This window comes from Bubalus kerabau, chromosome 10 (genome assembly GCF_029407905.1).
Source record: "Bubalus kerabau isolate K-KA32 ecotype Philippines breed swamp buffalo chromosome 10, PCC_UOA_SB_1v2, whole genome shotgun sequence".
Classification (NCBI taxonomy): Eukaryota; Metazoa; Chordata; class Mammalia; order Artiodactyla; family Bovidae; genus Bubalus; species Bubalus kerabau.
This window is the reverse complement of record NC_073633.1, coordinates 21,584,757-21,601,473: the sequence shown is the minus strand read 5'-3', so window position 1 is coordinate 21,601,473 and position 16,717 is coordinate 21,584,757. Positions and strand designations below refer to the sequence as shown.

At 44.0% G+C, this 16,717-nt stretch overlaps 1 long non-coding RNA gene across 1 annotated transcript in view; it reads left to right on the top strand.

The window, feature by feature from the left end:
- Window positions 1-285: 285 nt before the first annotated feature.
- Window positions 286-16,717, top strand: part of LOC129620982 (uncharacterized) — a 67,201-nt gene continuing 50,769 nt past the window's right edge. The window contains exons 1-2 of the long non-coding RNA XR_008698974.1: window positions 286-421; window positions 4,331-4,630. This is a non-coding gene — a long non-coding RNA (uncharacterized LOC129620982). The remainder of the gene's footprint in view (window positions 422-4,330; window positions 4,631-16,717) is intronic.

Genomic DNA, 16,717 nt, shown 5'->3' with positions numbered 1-16,717 from the left:
CTGGATCTTAACCACTGGGAAGTCCCCAGTGCCTCCCTCTTTAATACAAAGCCTAAAGCCTCAAATTCTCCAGGGCTTGAGTGGATCAAAGACTTCTGAGGGAGACTCGACATCTCCCTGGGCTGCCGAAATCAAGGTGAATCCTGCAGGGAGGGAAAACTGAGTGAAAACAGCTGAGAAATTGCCAGCACAGCTGCTCTTTCCCATAGGGAGTCTCCCCTAGGGGGCTTTAGCTTTGCTTTAATGAGGGCTGCTGTTCCTTTTAGAAATCCACTGGTCAGTCACCTGAGGTATGAGAATGGGATGGACTTCAGCACGGTGTACAGAGAGTCAGAATGACAACTTCATCACACACCACGAACTGCTATTCATTTAGCATCTACCAAGTGTCAGCTTGTGCATTGGGAACACTTCCCACATGGTAGGTGGTGGGTTGGTTTTCATTCTCTGGGGTGCCTGATCCCAGATTCCTCTGGGGAAGTCTTGGTGGAAGGCACAGTTGTATCTTTAGGAAAGCAAATAGGGCAAAATCCTGGAATATTTAAGGTTAGATGTGTGGCTCAGATCTCATCAGTCAGCTGTTCCTGTCTGGACTCTGAATAATGAGCAAATTATCAAAGACAAAGGGACCATTTGAACGGACTCATGACAGAGTCCAGTGGCCATGGCTGTGGGGCAAGTACCCTAGGCAGTCTGTCCTTGCAAAGAGCTGATTGCGCCTTCTGCACTTTGCTCATCTGCATCTACCTTAGTATTTTCTCCCACTTTCCAAGTCTTATTCTTCAGATTCCTGTGAACTCAGAGGGTCCTTTCTGCTTGTGGTAACCAAAGCTGGTGTCTGTTGCTTGCAGTTCAGATTCCAGGCTGAAACACTGCTCTTATCCTGTAATTCCTGTAACAACCCTCTGGGGAACTCTATCAATCTATACTTTTTGGTGTCATTGAAGATCTTTGTCTTCATCATTCTCCAAGCACTGTGATGATTAATTCTGAGTAGGTTTTTACCAGCTTGGCTCTGGAACTCTCACTTCCTACCCTGGGCCTTCTGTGATGCTAAAGCATGAGGCGTCCAGGAAGCCAGTGTGCAGGAAGGCAGCCATGGAGCTGCCCTTGACCAGCGAGGAGTAGAAGCCAGGGGAGGAAGGTTCTCTCTGTCCCTCCCCCAGGGCAACAGTTGTATGACGTATTTCATAAGGCTGCTCAGAAGGTCACCCGGCAGTGGCTGACAACAATAGGGGACTATACAGGATTATATGGGATTCCAGGGCTCCGCAGGCGGCACTAGTGGTAAAGAATTCGCCTGCCAATGCAGGAAACACGGCATGGGTTTGATCCCTGAGTCAAGAAGATCCCTAGAGAAGGGCATGGCAACCCACTCCAGTATTCTTGCCTGGAGAATCCCATGGACAGAGGAGCCTGGCGGGCTGCAGTCCATGGGGTTGCACAGAATTGGACATGACTGAAGAGACGTAGCACAGTAAGCATGATATAGGATTCCACCTTGTTTCACTGGCTGGTCCTTCTCTCCAGTTCCTTCATTCCTTCCAAATTCAATGACCTGTGGGCCAGCCTGCTTCCTGGGATCTGCCTCTGGGGGCACTGAGGCTCAGAACTGAGATGTAGAGATATTATACTCAGATGTGGAGCTTATACTCAGCTCACCCAGAGCATAGAGCCAAGGGTTGAACATGAGATGCTTTGACTCTACAATCTTTGCCTTTTTCCTCTCCTTAGCATTTAGTATTAATGTCAGGTCAGGAGTATGTCAGGCTGACCCATTTGAGCTGGTGCCCTGGGATGGGTGGGGAGGAGGACTCTGGTTGGCCCAGGGAAGAGGGTGGTTCTGGAACCCTTGCTGTGAGGCTACCAGCTTCACACTAAAGTCTCTCTTCTGGTTATTTCTGGACATGTCTTCCTGCCTAAGAAAGTTTATTTTCTGTTTTGCTCTTGGGTTTTTTTTTTCTCTTGGGTTTTCTTTGCACCTGACCCTGCTTTAGGAGCTACTTACTAGAATGTAAGGCAACAGACCCAGCATTCTCAAGCCCACCACCAACTTGCTGCTTGACCATAGAACAAGGTACCTCCTCTAACCCATTTGGCCACTTGAGTGGTTCCCAAGTGCTCATCTGGGTTGGCCATGACCATCATCTGTGAGGGTGGGGTGGGGGAGTGAGACTCACTAAAAATACCGGTTTCCCAGTTCCACCTCCTGGGATTCTGATCCAGCATACCAAGGGCATGCTGGACTTCTGTGTTTTTAACTCATTTCTCACTTAAAAAAATCATTCATTTATTTGGCTGCGTCTGGTCTTAGGTGCAGCATTTGGGCTCTCTGCTGTGGCACACGGGCCTCTCTCTAGCTGTGGTACATGCAGTCCAGAGCACGAGGGCTCAGTAGTTGTGGCTCTGGGGCTTAGTTGCTCAGAGGCATGCGGGATCTTAGTTCCCTGGCCAGGGATCAAACTTGGTTCTGCATTGGAAGGCAGACTGTTAACCACTGCACCATCAGGGGAGTCCCACATTTCTCACATTTTAACAAACTTCTCTCTCTCCTTCTCTATCTTGATGTCTCTTTCTCGCTCAAAAACTTGATTTGGGGATCATAGGGACTCCTAAGAGGCAATTCCACTCCCAGTATCTCCCCTAGAAACCGTAACAACCCCGCACCTTCCACCTTTCAGAGCAGGTGCTATCTCTGTGTTGCCTAGAGAATTCCCTGGGCAGAGGAGCCTGGCAGGCTGCAGTCCATAGGGTCACACAGAGTCGGGCACTGCTGAAGCGATGAAGCAGAAGCAGCAGCCATCTCCAAAGAGGCCTCTCTTAAAACACCAGTGAGGTACTCCAGAGGCTGACGTGTCATCACTTTAGCATCCATAGCATCACACAGATTGCTTTCCTGTATCAGGGAGCAAATCACCTTCAGAGATCAGGGTCTGAGGATGTCAGTGCTAAGGGACCCCAGTGCTGGGGTGTTTCCTGAGCCATGAGGGACCATCCCATGAGTACTGAAGACCAGAGTTTGGGTGTTGAAAGGGAGAGGCCAGGATGAAGAGAGGGGAAGGTGGCTCATGACAAGGTTCGCTTGCCTCACACTGACCCAAGCTGGGCCGGGATCCAGGAGGATATCAATGAGGAAGTAGAGGAGGCTGATGCTGAAAACTCAGCTTCCCTGGATACTGGTGCCTACTCAAATCTCAGAGACAGAATTTCGGGTGAAGCAGAAAAGGAGAGCTTTATTGCTTTGCCAGGCAGAGAGGGCCACAGTGGACTCATGCTCTCAAAACCATGTGTCCCCATTTGGGGAAGACAGTGACAATTTTTATAGTAACTGTTCAAACAGAGCATGATCAGCTCATGGACATTCTTCTGATGGGTTGTCGGTGAGGTAAGTTTAGTCAGCATCATCAAACTTCAGGTCCAACTGGTCTGGCGTCAACATACTTGTGGTCAGCATATCATTGTTAATCATTAAGTTCTCCCTTCTGGAGGGGGTTTCAGTATCTGCAAAATAGCTCAAAGATATGGTCATATATTCCTTGATGGGAAGCCAGGACCTTGCCCCAAGGGTGCTCTTGATTGTTTCTCCCTAGTCTTATGTCCTCTCCCTTTCCTGATTAACAACTGCTTGAATCTGCCCATTGGAACCCGGAGAAGGTCATGGAGGCTGAAAGGAGGCTGTTTCCCTTAATCAAAGGAATGGGGGACACAGAGGTCTTGTGCCCAGGAGCCCACAGGGCCTGCAGGGTATCCAGGCTGAGGTCTGTCATAGCCTACCTCTGGGTTCAGACTCTGGCGTCAGCACTGTGTGAGCTTGGGCAAGCTGCCGTGCTTCCCTTCTTTGGGGACACCTCTGTGTCTCTGTCTCCCTCACCCAGCCATGTGCTAGAGTGGGCTCCCCACAGGCATGGCTGTTCTTGTGTGCTCTTCCCCCCCTAGCTGATTGGATCAGGTGGTCACCATCCAAACAGATTTCAGATTCTCTCACCTTGCACTTGTAATTTGGCCTCAGAGACAAAGCCTCTAGGTGGCTGGAAATACTGTGTGTCCCTGGGTATTGCTGGCAGGCAGCTGTGATCTGTGCAGCCACTGTAGGCAGAGAGAGCTGGTTTGCAGAGAGCATGAAGTAGAGACTCAGGGAGAAGCAGAAAAATGGTGAAAGGGGGAGTTCTGAGGGCTGCCAGACTATAGCCCAAGGTTTTCCTGAAGCAGCATCTTGTCTGGGGTCTGCGGAGGAGGGCACTCTGTATTTTTATATAAAACAAACGAGCAAATAACTCACTTTTTTTTTTTTTTGCTTAGACTTGTCTAATTTCTGTTGCTTGCCATCCAGCCATTCCACCTAGCTGTCCGTCACACTGAATGCATGTCGGGAGCAGGCATGGCAGTAGACAGGCCCTACTGAGTGGACGGCATACGTGAGATCTACTTACAGTGGTAGGCTCTGTGGTCCTGGCTGAAACTTTGCAGCGGATGTCACCCACCCACGCCCCAGTTGAAACCATGCAGCTCAGATTGGGACGTGAGTCCGTGGTCTTTTAACTGAGATCAGACACCCAGTTTCAGGACTTAATGAAACTCAGGTTCTTGATGTCTCATCGCAGAAAGAATTCATTGAGAGAAAAAGAGAAAGGTAAGAAGTGGATTTGTTTAGAGGAAAATGCACTCCACAGACAGAATATGGGCCATCTCAGAAGGTGAGAGTGGCTTCGAAACACCACATGGTTAGTTTCAATGGACTGGATAAGGTCATAGGCTAATGAATGGGAGGATTATTGCAACTGTTTGGGGGGAAGGGGCAGAGATTTCCAGGAAATGGGCCATTGCCACATTTTGATGGTCGACCTTGGAACTGCCATGGCACTGGTGGGTGTGTAATGTAGCTTGCTGCTGTGTTACAATGAGTGTATGATGAGGCTCAGTGTCCACTGGAAGTTGAATATTCTACCATCTTGAACCTAGTTGGTTCTCATCAGTTTTCATCATATCCTACGGCTATGTCATTCTTTTAAAGGCTATGCCCTGCCCCCTTCCCTCCTGTTTCAGAGCCACTCTTTCCGAAGCAACTTTTTCAAAGCATTTCATACAAGCTTTACCTTCAAGAATGAAAATGGCCCTCCCTGTTCTTCAACCATTTGTCAACTTGCCTAGGAAATTTCACAGGGTCCAAATTACACATATCAATGCTTCTCAAACCCTTCGTGAGATAAATGTTAAAATGTAGATCCCGATGCAACAGGTTGGGGCTCCCACATAAGGGCCACACTTGGACTAACAAGGAGTTAGATTCCCTATGCTAGGAATTACAAATGAGTGGCAAATTAGAACCCCTGAATCAGCCAGTATGGTTGAAATCAAGTAACTACTCTAAGTAGGGGCAAGAAGCTCACTAGTTTTAATTAATGAAAAAAAAAATCTAAATAGAGCATTCTTGCTAGGAAATTCCATTTTATTCTTTCCCACAGTGCATTGGGAATAGTTGGCCTACTCTCCAGGAAAGAAGGAACAGATAAGCAAATGCTGTAATTAGCATATCAGTGATTGATAATTAAAAGAGATTTCATAGCGCAGATGGTAAAAAATTTGCCTTCATTGTAGGAGACCTGAGTTCAATCCCTGTCAGGAAGATCCCCTGGAGAAGGGAATGGCACCCCACTCCAGTGTTCTTGCCTGGAAAATCCCATGGAAGGGGGAGCCTGGTGGGCTGCAGTCCGTGGAGTCACCGAGTCAGACACGACTGAGCAACTAATACTTGACACTTCTAGAGAATTCTTCATGGAAGGACTGGTGCTGAAGCTGAAACTCCAATACTTTGGCCACCTGACGTGAAGAACCAACTGGTTGGAAAAGACCCTGAGGATGGGAAATACTGACAGCAGGAGGAGAAGGGGGAGACAGAGGATGAGATGGTTGAGTTTGCGCAAACTCCAGGAGATAGTGAAGGACAGGGAAGCCTGGCGTGCTCCAGTCCACGGGGTTGCAAAGAGTTGGACACGACTTAGCGACTAAACAACAACAAAAGAGTTGGAGGATTTTGAACAGTTTTTTCTCTTCCTCTCAGATCCACCTTCTTTTGACTCACTTATATTTATCATGTGAGCAGAGCCTCTTTGACAAAACAGAGCGACATGAAGCTTCCACATATCCCTGACACAAGGTTCTCAAGCCCTTCAGGCGTGCAGCCCTGCTGGCAATGCCGACCTCCCTACCGAAGACATTGCTTTTGTTTTATTTTTCCCTTTCAAGAAACTGACATCTTAGAGACTCATATCCATCTTAGTTTAAACAAATGTTTTGATTACATCCAAGCGAGAGCCCAACAAAAGCTGTTGGGACTGAACTGAAGCATTCGCTATTAGTTTTAGACAATTTGTTCTAATATTGTCTGGAATCATTCGTTTATACACCCATACAGATTTGATTACTTTACTTGTTCCATTAATCTTTATTTGTTTAATCATCTGTTTAATCTGTTTAATCATTGGTTTAAGTGGAAAGATTACATGAAGATGTTTAGCGTTGGCTCGTAGAGGCATTCTGACATGGAACCCAGCATTCCTTTTCGACTATTTATGACTTTTTTTATGGGGTTTCATGAGCTACTTTAAAGCCTGTAGGATGCTTCAGGGAATTCAATAATTTACTAGTTCTTCACCACTGAACATGATATATTTTTTTAAAACGTTATTTAAGTAGGCAGTATTTGTGGAATAATTTTACTTCCACTCTGGGCTTGTGGGTCCTCCTCTCCCAACCAAATGCAATATTTAAGTTGGCATAGAGACCATTCTTGAAGAAATTAGGGAAGGTCTGGGAGACTGGGTGTGTTCCCAAAGTTGAGGGAATGATTTCTTTTTTAAGGTTTGTTTGCTCTGAGAATCCAAGTTAGTTCTTGCTTGAAAGTGTAAAGCAGTTCCCGAGACCTGATATCATACTGTAATTGTCAGGGATGCTTGGTCCCCACCATCTCCCTCTATGTTGGGGGTGTCTGTCAGATGTGCAGGCACTATTTCCTACTGGAACACCCCATGTGAGTATTGTCAAAATGAATGGTTTTCTTTGAATTGGATCCATTTAATAAAACAACCGCCACTCCCTACGGGAACAGCATTTTTTTTAGATTTAAAAAAGTTATATTGGAATATGGTTAATTTACAAGGCTGTACTTGTTCGTTTCAGGTGTACATCAAAGTGAATCAGTTACACATATCCACATATCCACTTTTTTTTTTCTTTTTTTTAAATTAATTTTTCTTGGAATATAGTTGCTTTATATCGCTGTTAGTTCCTACTATACAGCAAAGTGAATCAGTTATAGGTATACATATAGCTCCTCTTTTCTGGATTTCCTTCCCATTTAGATCACCACAGAGCACTGAATAGAGTTCCCTGTGCGATACAGCAGGTTCTTATTAGTTATCTATTTTATGCATGCATACGTGCTCTGCCGATTCAGTCGTGTCTCTTTGAGATCCCATGGACCATAGTCCACCGGGCTCCTCTTTCCATGGGATTTTCCTGGCAAGAATACTGGAGTGGGTTTCCATTTCCTCCTCCAAGGGATCTTCCCAATCCAGGGACTGAACCCAAGTCTCCTGTGTCTCCTGCATTACAGGTGGATTCTTTACCACTTGAGCCATCGGGGAAGCCCTATCTATTTTATACATAGAATCAATGCTGTATACACAGTGACGGTTTTTTTGTTATACACCAGTTTGGCTTGAGGATGGGAGGTGAACATGATGGGCACGCTTTGTGCATTGGGATCAGCACAATAGGTGTGACTTCAACAGGAGTCAGTGAACATCTCCAGTAAGGGGGCATCTCCTGGCAGAAATGATCACACTCCAGACAGTGTTATAGGCACAGCTTGTCTCCTTCTGGAAATAGAGACCCTTGCTCTCAGAGGAGGGGACTGCCCACCTCCAGACCTTGCCCTCCATCCCATCCTCCCCAAATGCTGCCATCTTCCTAGACCCAGCTTATGTTTCACCTCCTTTCTTGGGCCCCAAAGCCATGCACAGAGCAAGTGGGAGCAGAATTGAGATTGGAAGTTACTTTTCTAACATTCTGTTGGAAAAGAGCACCTTACCCCATCCCATAATGTTCTGAACTTTGGGTCCCTCGTGATAAGAAGCTGATAGGAGAATAAAAATGATGCTGCTCTGTGCTGCTGTTGCCAACTTAATTAAGTACATCATTTCATGCTTTCCAAGTACGTTGATTTTATGCCCCTCAAACCTTGCTGGAGTATAGCTGGGTTGTTAGCCTGACTTGTACCCTTGAACAGAATGACTCTTGTGGGATCTCCAATTTTCACCCAAGATCCCCTCAGATATGATTCTTGGGAGAGCGTGTGTGTGTGTGTTTGTGTGTGTGTGTGCACATGTGCGTTAGTTTCTCAGTCATGTGCGACTCTTTGAGACCCCATGGACTATATAGCCTGCTGGGCTCCTCTGTCCATGGAATTCTCCAGGCAAGAATATTGGAGTGGGTAACCATTCCCTTCTCCAGGGAATCTTCCCAATCCAGGGATTGAACCTGGGTCTCCTGCATTGCAGGCAGATTCTTTACTGTCTGAGCCACCGACATGGCACCCAACATACCTGAACACATCTGGGTTCACGTCTTCTCTCTCACAGGGCACATGACCTTCAGCAACTTTAACACTCTGAGCCCGATTTCTGATCATAACAATGAGGACAGTAATGGTCTTTACCTCACAGATGATTGTGAGCCCAGAATGACAAAACAAGGGTCAGTGACTGGCCAGCTTAACCTGGTGCCTGGAGAGAGTGGGCACCAGGGTCTGCTGTGGTGTGGGAGCCCCCACAGGGGCCTCTTGTGTGTGCAGGGGTCTTTGGAAGGGAAAGCAGGTTGCCAGAGGGGACAGACTCCAAGAGAGGAGAAGGCACTTGTCCTCTGTGTCTTCCTCTCTGTTCCGACATCATCTGGAGGGTTGGAGCTGTGCTGTTTGTTTTCTCCAGCTGAATCAGTGCCAGCTCCCAATGCAAGTGCCTTGTTCCTTCTCTGAGGGATGCCTTCCTCTGGAGTCTCTCTGTTGAACCTACAGTCTGAGGCTCCTCTTTGATTGGCCTTAAGTGTCCTAGACCCTGGGAACCCCCTACTTACACTTCTGAAGGAATCGTTTCTTTAAATAAAATCCTGGATGGTATTTGAAAGAGATGTTTTCATTAAAAGTTTTCCTCCTGGGCCTCCAGATTTCAGTGTCTGTAAAGCACCAGTGCCCGAAATGACTTACTCTTGCCTTTGTGGGGGAACTTCCTTGATGCTCCCTTTCATCCTCTTTTCTTTGCATTCCCAGAAGAGCTCCCCAAGAAGATTCGGATGAGTCTGGGGGAAGCTGGTAGCCAGTCTAACTCGGGACACGATTCCCAATGGGGCATCTTCAATCTATTGTGGACATCATGCGGTGGTATGATTACTAGAGCTGCCGGTTAACTCATAGCTCTTTGACTGAGGACAGGCCCTCCACTCTCTGAAGGATTTGCCCTCTCTTCCATAGCTTTGGGCTTAGTGCTCAGGGAGAAGTGTGAGAAGGGGGAACAACTGTTCAGTCAGCCAGTGCCCCTGACTTAATCCTGGTGCTCAGTGGTGTGAGCTGTGGTGATCAGATATAGCCTGTGTCCACAGGAATATAGGAGGAAAGGAGTTCTCTATACGTAGAGATTCCACCTCCCACCACTACCACCAGCAGGGACTCATTCCCTTAGTTAAGGATCATTTTTAGTTAACACCCTTTCTTCTAGATCCTGGATTTGGTACCAGGCTTTGGAGAAGAGAAATATCAGATTCTGGCGTCTCCTGATATATAAGGAAAGGAGGAACAGGTGATGCCAGGATAACATCCTGAGGTCCTGATGAGTGTGGGAATTGGGAGACAATGAGAGGAACTCAAGAAAGCAAGATGAACTTGGAAGTCTTGTCCCACTCGTCCCAGGTCATCTTGGTGCTATCCTTGGCATCCTGGCCACACTTCGCAGATGCGAGGGTGGAGTGGCATGACTGTGAGGCCAGACATCCTACAACTGAACTCTTTGATTTCCACAGTCACAAGGAGGGACCATGACTTCAGCTTTACATCCCAGTCTTCTTGCTCTTTCACCTGAGACAACATTTTACAGAGGTTAGGCACATCATAAAGGTGAGATAGATGCCACTTGACATAGGTAGTAGAAGTGATGAATATTGAGTATTTATTGAACACCCACTGTGTGCCAGACACTAGGCTAAGTACTGGGAGTCCAAAGTGGCCCAGCTGGATCCAAATTCATAGGGCTGTTGGAAGGATTCAGTGAGGGAATGTGCATCAAAAAATACTGCTGATGCTGTAAAATTGATCCAGAGCATGGAGGGTTTGGCTGCCAGGCTAAGGACTGTGTACTTTCACGAGCAATGATGAGTCATAAAGTCATTTGGAACCAAAGAGGGGATGAACTGAGTTTGTTTTTGAAATTTCTCATTATAAAAATGTATCAGTTTCATAAAAAAAATGATGAGGTATATTCGAGCATGGGTTCCATGTACCCCAAGAAACACTGTTTTATAAATCTTGTGAATATTGGTAAATCTAGTGGATGAGAAATGATGAATGTTATTTTATGTGTTTTTAATAAGTAAGATTGAGCATCTTTTCACACTTTATTTGTAATTCATTGACTTGTTTTCATTTGTTGGTTCACATCCACTTCCAGATGATCTACTGGGATTAAAAAGAACTTTCCTTTTTTAGTTAATTAGCTATTTTTTGGCTACACTGGATCTTCATTGCTGCCTGCGGGCTTTCTCTAGTTGCTGAGAGTGGGAGCTATTCTTTGTTGAAGTGCACAGGCTTCTCACTGAGGTGACTTCTCTTGTTGTGAAGCACAGGTTCTAGGTGTGTGGGCTTCAACAGTTGTGGCATGTGGGCTTAGTTATGCCAAAGCATGTGGAATCTTCCTGGATCAGGGATGGAACCTGTGTCCTCTATACTGGCAGGTAGATTTTTAACCACTGTGCTTCAAGAGATCTTTTTATTTTCAGAAAAAATAGTTCTTACTATCCACTACATGTATTATAATTGTATTTCCAGGTTTACTAATTTTTTTTTTACAAAATTATACTTTTATTGAGGTATATGTTTCATTCAATAAAATTCATACATTCTGATTTAAGTATAAAAGCTGTTGACTTTGACAAAAGTCTGTGCCCACATTACCATTATTGCCACAACCAAGATAATAAAACATTTCCATCTTCCCCGAGATTTTCGTGTACCCCTCTACTATCAATCTCCCCTCACCACTTATCCCTTAAAATAATCATCACAATTATTATTTTAGTCTGTTCTAAAACTTCATATGTAAGGAATAATAAGTCTATATTTTTCTGCATACAACTTCTGCTTAGCATAATGTCCATGAGATTTACCCACATTGCTGTCTTTATTAGGAGGTTTTTTTTTTTTTAAATCAATGGTTGTGTCCCATTGCATGGTAATATCTCAATTTGTTGAACTGCTTACCTGTTAATGGATAGTTGGATTGTCTTCAGTTTGGGGCTACCCCAAATAAAGCTGCTATGAACATGCTTTTATAAAATCTTTATGTGGACATATGTTTTCACTCAGTTCAGTTCGGTTGCTCAGTCGTGTCTAACTCTTTGCGACCCCATGAATCGCAGCACGCCAGGCCTCCCTGTCCATCACCAACTCCCGGAGTTCACTCAGACTCACGTCCATCGAGTCAGTGATGCCATCCAGCCATTTCATCCTCTGTCGTCCCCTTCTCCTCCTGCCCCCAATCCCTCTCAGCATCAGAGTCTTTTCCAATGAGTCAACTCTTCGCATGAGGTGGCCAAAGTACTGGAGTTTCAGCTTTAGCATCATTCCTTCCAAAGAAATCCCAGGGCTGATCTCCTTCAGAATGGACTGGTTGGATCTCCTTGCAGTCCAAGGGACTCTCAAGAGTCTTCTCCAACACCACAGTTCAAAAGCATCAATTCTTCGGTGCTCAGCTTTCTTCACAGTCCAACTCTCACATCTATACATGACCACTGGAAAAACCATAGCCCTGACTAGACGGACCTTTGTTGGCAAAGTAATGTCTCTGCTTTTGAATATGCTGTCTAGGTTGGACATAACTTTCCTTCCAAGGAGTAAGCGTCTTTTAATTTTATGGCTGCAGTCACCATCTGCAGTGATTTTGGAGCCCCCCAAAATAAAGTCTGACACTGTTTCCACTACTCTTGGGTAAATACTTAGTGTTCAAATGACTGGATCATATAATAGATGTATATTTAGCTTTATGAGCAGCTAACACTGTTGGAATAAAGTGATTGTGCAGACACTTCCACCAACAGTGGGTGAGAGTTCTACTTGGTCCGTGTTCTTGCCAGCACTTGGTATTGTCAGTCTTTTCCATTTTAGACATTTTAGGGATATAAAGTGCTGTCCCCCTGTGGCTGTAATTTGTGTTTGCTATAACTAATGAGGATGAGCCTTTTTTCTGTGCTTATTATTTTGATGTGTTTATATGAGTTTTCAGACATTTTCTTTGGTAAAGGATCTCTTAAATATGAGCTCATTTTAAATTAGGTTATCTTTTATTATTGAGTCATAAGTGTTCTTTTTGTATTCTAGACACAAATCCTTTGTCTATTTTCATATTGCACATATTTTTTCCAATTCTTTATTGCTCCCTTTCATTTCTATTCACTATTATCTAATATGGTTCACTATTAGTGAACTATTATCTAATAGAACTTTGCAACAGGTTGTAAAGATTTTCTCCTATGTTCTTTTCTAGAACTTCTAAGTTTTTCCTCTTGGGTTGAGGTTTAGGATAGATTGCATGTTAACTTTTGGTTTTGATGTATCTTTTCTTCTTTTTTGCCAACCCAATACATGAATGGAAATTTTGCTTAGGCATAAAATTGACAGGTTATTTTCCCATTTCCAAACTCTATAAATATTTTTACATTGTTTTCTGGTATACAATATTTCTGTGAAGAACTTTTAAGTCATTTGACTTTGCTTCTTAGATGTGATTTGTATTTTCACCCTGAATAAACTTGAGATTTTTATATTATTTTTATCATTTTAGTAACTTCATCAGATATATTGTGGGATGATTTGTTCTGCATTTTTTCTGCTTTAAAGTACAGATGTAATTTTTCGAAAAGGCAATCCTCCTACACTGCTTTTGGGAATGTAAATTGGTACAGCCACTATGGAGAACAGTGTAGAGGGTCCTTAAAAAACTTAAAATAGAGCTACCATATGATTCTATAATCCCACTCTTGGGCATATATCCAGAGGAAAACATGATCTGAAAGGATACATGCACCCCAGTGTTCATCGCAACACTGCTTACAATAGCCAAGACATGGAATCAACCTCAATACTCATTGACAGAGGAATGGATAAAGAGGATGTAGAACATATATACAATGAAATATTACTCAGCCATTAGAAGGAATGAAATAGTGCCAATAGTAACAACATGGATGAACCTAGAGAGCATCATACTGAGTGAAGTAAGTCAGAGACAGAAGGAGAAATACTGTATGACATCCCTTATATGTGGAATCTAAAAAGAAATGATACAAATGCATTTACTTACAAAGCAGAAAGACTCACAGACCATAAACTTATGGTTGCTGGGGGTGGTAGGGGGAGAGATAGTTAGGGAGTTTGGGAAGGTCATGCACACACTACTATATTCAAAATGGATAACCAACAAGGACCTACTGTATAGCACGGGGAACTCTGCTCAATATTATGTGACAGCCTGGATGGGAGCGGAGTTTGGGAGAAAATGGATACATGTATATGTATGGCTAAGTCCCTTCGCTGTTCACCTGAAACTCTCATAACATTGTTAATCAGCTATACCCCAATGCAAAATAAAAAGTAAAAAAAGTGTAGACATAAGTTTTAATTTCAGGAAAGTTTTCTTCTAAAATTTTGTGAAGTATTTTTCTGGTTTTCTTTTTGCAATTTTATTTCTTCACTTAATTAATAAGGTTTTGGAAGAGATTTTGTGACTCTCACATTTACTATGCAGTATTCGTCCATCCTAAAGGAGATCAGTCCTGGGTGTTCATTGGAAGGACTGATGCTTAAGCTGAAACTCCAATCCTTTGGCTACCTGATGCAAAGAGTTGACTCATTGGAAAAGACCCTGATTCTGGGAGGGATTGGGGGCAGGAGGAGAAGGGGATGACAGAGGATGAGATGGCTGGATGGCATCACCGACTCAGTGGACATGAGTTTGGGTAAACTCCAGGAGTTGGTGATGGACAGGGAGGCCTGTTGTGCTGCGATTCATGGGGTCGCAAAGAGTCGGACACAACTGAGCGACTGAACTGAACTGAACTGATTCCTTAGGAGGCTAAGAAACTAATTTTGGAAAATAATAAATCCTTCCCTGGAATAAAGAAGTTTCCCAAAGAATGTAAATTGGAAATAAAAGTAGATGTATGCCCTGTACTCACACAGGCACACACACACACCTGAAATATATACAACTGAGGTTGTATACCTCAGTATACAAGTGTATAAGTGTATAAGTGGTTATGTGCCTCTATGTGTCTCACTTCTATGCATTTTTGTTTTCTTTTTGGCATGTTTCTATTTTGTCTACAATGAGCATGTATTGCTTTAGTAAGAACTCACAGCATTCCAGAGCAGAGTTTTGAGAGCAGAAAGGATGAACCTCATTCAAAAGCTCATTTATGAAACAAAGGTCCATCTAGTCAAGGCTATGGTTTTTCCTGTGGTCATGTATGGATGTGAGAGTTGGACTGTGAAGAAAGCTGAGCACCGAAGAATTGATGCTTTTGAACTGTGGTGTTGGAGAAGACTCTTGAGAGACCTTTGGACTGCAAGGAGATCCAACCAGTCCATCCTAAAGGAGATCAGTCCTGGGTGTTCTTTGGAAGGAATGATGCTAAAGCTGAAACTCCAGTACTTTGGCCACCTCATGCGAAGAGATGACTCATTGGAAAAGACTCTGATGCTGGGAGGGATTGGGGGCAGGAGGAGAAGGGGATGACAGAGGATGAGATGGTTGGATGGCATCACTGACTCGATGGACGTGAGTCTGAGTGAACTCCGGGAGTTGGTGATGGACAGGGAGGCCTGGCGTGCTGTGATTCATGGGGTCGCAAAGAGTCAGACACAACTGAGCGACTGAACTGAACTGAACTGGTGAAACGTTTCCCGGGCTCCGACTTTTCTTCAATCAGGAATCTAATACTTTTCCTCCATTCAGGCTGAAATGGTTATTCCAAAGTGAAAATTTGGCTGCTTGTGTAAACAAACTCTCCAAAATGAGGGAAGTGTCCCTTACCTAAACGTCCTGGAGGCTTGGGCCCTGAGCATTCTCCCATGGATTAGAGGGCCAGATTTGGCCTGAAGATGTGCTTTGATTGACCAATGAAGTGGTTACTCATTTTATTTTTAATTTCTGAGCCTTTAAATGGGATAATGGGACATTGCTCCCCAGTTTTCATAACCTCTCTCTAGGGTGCCCCAAGCCCATTCCACTCACTTATGCAGCCTGCCTGGTCCCCGAAGGCATTTGAGTTTGTGACCTTCTGGTCTAGGAGATGATAGATGAGTATCCAGCAGGTATCAAAATAAGCTCCTATTACTTAATTTTTCTTTATCTGTATTTGTGTTCTTACATCCTAAGGCAGAAAGAGGAGATAAAGGTTAATATACGCAGCATATACATTTGGCCCTGAGTTCCCCAGTGGCTAAAGCAAAGAAGGCCACCCAATCAGTTTTACAATTCATGCTGGCAGTAAGTCTAAAATTAAGCTACCCGCTCAGGAGAAACAAGGCTTTACTTTGAAATCAAGCCTATAAGATGAAAACTGCCTTTGTATACTTCTAGATTTGGGAGCTCAGAATCCTAAAATGATCCCAGTAGAAGCTATACAAATACATTAAATGCAGAATGTATACCCAGCAAGCTTGATGTCTACACAAGCTAATTGAGAGGGAAAGGATTTTGAGTGTATCATGCAAGAACTTAGTGCATCTTTCTTCCCACATTACAGATAGCATTGCTATTTTCTAAGTAAAAACTGAAATATTTCATCTGTGCATGCAAATTAGCCTGGACTCTGTGTCCAGGGATAAAATGAATAGGATCATAAATATATATTTAAAGTAATTCATTCTACTTCTTTTATTTATTTTTTTCTGCCTAGGTTAGTGCGCACTGTATAAATGGTTGTGTGTGGAATCAGATACAGATGATCTGGGAGGGTAGAATCAGGGAGACTATTTTAGTAGTCTGGTCAACCAAGGTCCATCTAGTCAAGGCTATGGTTTTTCCACTAGTCATGTATGGACGTGAGAGTTGGACTATAAAGAAAGCTGAGTGCTGAAGAATTGATGCTTTTGAACTGTGGTGTTGGAGAAGACTCTTGAGAGTCCCTTGGACTGCAAGAAGATTCAACCAGTCCAGCCTAAAGGAAATCAGTCCTGAATATTTATTGGAAGGACTGATGTGGAAGCTGAAACTCCAATACTTTGGCCACCTGATGCAAAGAACTGACTACTTTGAGAAGACCCTGATGCAGGGAAAGACTGAAGGTGGGAGGAGAAGGGGACAACAGAGGATAAGATGGTTTAATGGCATCACTGACTCAATGGACATGAGTTTGCATAAGCTCTAGGAGTTGGTGATGGACAAGGAGGCCTGGC